Source organism: Solanum pennellii, chromosome 9, assembly GCF_001406875.1.
Source record: "Solanum pennellii chromosome 9, SPENNV200".
In the NCBI taxonomy this organism is placed as follows: Eukaryota; Viridiplantae; Streptophyta; class Magnoliopsida; order Solanales; family Solanaceae; genus Solanum; species Solanum pennellii.
In genome coordinates, this window is record NC_028645.1 from 70,856,713 (window position 1) to 70,860,090 (window position 3,378).

Here is a 3,378-nt window from a genome sequence, read left to right on the forward strand (position 1 = left end):
ATATATATATAAGATGTTAATCAAAAGACCAAATCTATGAAAGACCTTTTCAAAGTTTCGTGCCGCTTCCAACATCAAGTAGGTAGAATTCCAACTACTAGAAACATCCACCAACAATGTTTTACTATATTATATATTTTAGACTTCACAACATTTCACAAAATTTCTTTTCTTGCCGAAGATGATATAACATACCTCACCATTTGCCTAACCTGTTCGGCTGAAATATCAATTTCCTTCAAATCTTCTTGCACAATTATATTAAGTATGTAAGTCATAAATCTCATATAAAGATACTTGCCCTCCATTATGTTTGTTCTCCCACATATCTAACTACTTAGATAATTCTGTAATCATTACACTATTTGAAGAAGTCATTGTCAACAGTAACATAAAACACATTATTCAAGTCCCAATCAAGCAAACAATTACCAATAGTCTTTGCATTTGTACACCCTTATGACTAGAGATGAGGCAAAAATTTAGTATTCTCTCATGCAACACCTAATTTCTGTTAACGAAATGAACAATCAAACACATGTAATTTAATCTTCGCATCGAGGTCCATGTTTTAGTGGTGAGACAAATCTTTAGTTGTATTTCTCTAAAAATACTTCTTTGGATTGTATCTTAGTTCACTATATAGTGCATAACAATCCCTTGTTATTGTTTTACGAGAAGAAATACTAAATAGAGATTGAGCTTGAATCATAAACTTTTTAAAAACCTTCTTTTTTTACAAAGCCAAAAGATAGTTCATCCACAATCATCATTTCAACTATCCTAACAATTTATTATTTAATTTTTTAAAGTGGTGCACGTGCATCAGTAGACGTTGAATTTATCTTATATTGAGAAGTAATTTCAAAAATAGACTTATAAATAGAGCACATTGCTAAGTGTTGGTTCAATGCAATTGTACTATTAATAGAAGTATAGGTATGAAATTGGTGACAATTCCTGCATTTTGCTTCACTAATATCATTCTCAACAACTTTATCAAAATGATTCCAAGGTTTGAATCTTGGTGTTATTTCTTTTCTTTACTTTTTAGGTTGCGTGCTAGCACTGTCGATTGAGTCGTTGCTATCATTTTTATTATAAGATAATTCATCACTTGAATCACCAACACTAACTCTATTTTCATTCTCCATCTAAAAAAAAGCTAAAACAGTAAGCAACAAAAAGATTCAGTCGCTGCTACACTTTTTCCAAAATCCAATTCCCCTTTCATCAAAGATTTAGTTTTTCACACAATAGAAGAAGTTTTAGCATTGAAACCAGCTCCAATTTTACAATCTTGCACAAATATCTGCATAAAATCTTAGTTTTGTTTTCGGTAAAGGGTAGCAGATTCATTCCCAAGTAACTGCAATAGAAACGACAAATTGGGTATTCGAAAAATACGTACCATTTGGCGTCGGCAATAGTTTGAGGCGAGAAGAGTGAAGACTGAAGTCATGACGCTTGGTCTCAGTTGAATTGAATTGGGTTTTCTTTAGTTTAGGTCTTTAGGGTTTACTGTTTTATCATTTAAATTTTTGTCATTTCAGTTTAGGCTCCACAATTTAAAAATTGAAATGGGCCAGGTAAAGTTAAAAATTGAAATGGGTCAAGTTAAATATTTTGAGTCAAATATATAATTATTATTAAATAATATAATTTAAATATTTTAAAACATATTTAATAAAACTTCGATTCTTCGGTGCACCATAGATTCGAGTCTCTTACACTACACTAAACCGGAAAGATCAAAGAATCAAATTAGTTTAATTTGATTTTTTGATATTTATGCCCATCCCTAGTACTTAGGTTCAATTCCTATTTGAATCTTCTTATTCTTCTTCAAGTTCTAGAGAGAGTATATTTGAGAAAAAGTTTTGATTTTTCTTTTGGGACTTAGGGAGAGTGAACTAATTGGGGTGAATTTGGGTTAAAAGGATTTATATAGGGGTTATAAATGAGGGGGAAAATGATATTATTTTAATTTATTTAAAATCAGAAAAGACCCTTAAGCTTTTAAAAATAACTGCCAGCCATGATTCACGATACCACAATCGATGGATAGTATATCGACCTACGGTTTGTCCTGGTCATTGTCGTTTGTGGTCAGAGATTTTTTGTAGCCAATCGACGGGAGGCTGGACCACGTACCGTGGTCCCACCTTCAGTTCATAGATCCCCCTGTAGTCCATGCTTGGACCTTTCCCAAGTGACCAACCAACGGGCCCAGTCGAGGGGTCGTGGTCTGACCCACGTTCTGTCCAGGTGAACCGTCACTTGGTCATTAGAAACCATGATTTTGGGATCCCTAACCTATGTCTAAGTGTCAACCCACGGACCACACCTATGGTCTGAAGTTCAACCACGGGCCATGGCTGATCTTGTGGCTAGTACCTGCAATTTTTCATAGTCTGGTTTGTTTCCCTCTTTCGGGTACGAGGTGTTAGAAACGATCCAAACTATCGTTATTCATAGGGAACACTACGTTGGGAGTAACTGTGCCCCACTCTCCTGCCAAAGCGGGATGGCGCCTCTAGGGTGGCGATGCTGCAGCGGGAGAGGAACGTCAGAGCGCAAAGGTCGGGGGCATATCTTAAATAACATAAAGTCTTGTTTTCTCATTTTTCCATAAGTGTCAAAAGGAGGTGAGGATAACCCAGAAACCCTCCAAAGGCTGCTCCACACCTGGGAAGGAAGGAGGAAGAGATTTCTAGTGCAAGGATGATGATAGCTTGCTGAATCTGTCCAAATTCACCGTCTCGATGTCTGAATCGTGCATGAACTAATTTTCGCAACCTAAATAATAACCAGTAGTAGAATACAGAGTTATAAGCACCTCGTATTAATTAAGGCTATGGACATGGACAAATCTATTAAGGAGTGTGAGGGTGTCACGCCATCCATGAACTTTGACGGAAACTCTATATATACATAGGATTTATATAATTTTTATATAAATATATAGTGTGCCGCCCAGAGATTAAAACTGGCTTGTGGTGCTACGGTAGGAGGGTGACTTAACAAAGTTGATGCCGCGGTTTCAAATCTCATTTGCATCTATTATTTTTGAGATTGTTGAACACATAAGAAAAAAGGGTTACATGCACGGGAAATTGCTGCACACGATCTTTGAAGATAAAAAAGGCCTAAAGCACCTTTTATTAAGGAAAAAAAGCTAGCACATTTTTTTATAATAATTGTTATTGAATTAAATTAAATTAGTTAAATTATTACTCTTTTGACTTTTCTTTTATTTGATTAAACACAAATAAAAGTGTTCTCTTTCTCTTCAATTATTTTCAAACCTTCCTTCCTCCAAGTTATAACTTCTCCAAAGTCTTCATTGCCCCATTCCAAACTGAGGTCACTTCTTGT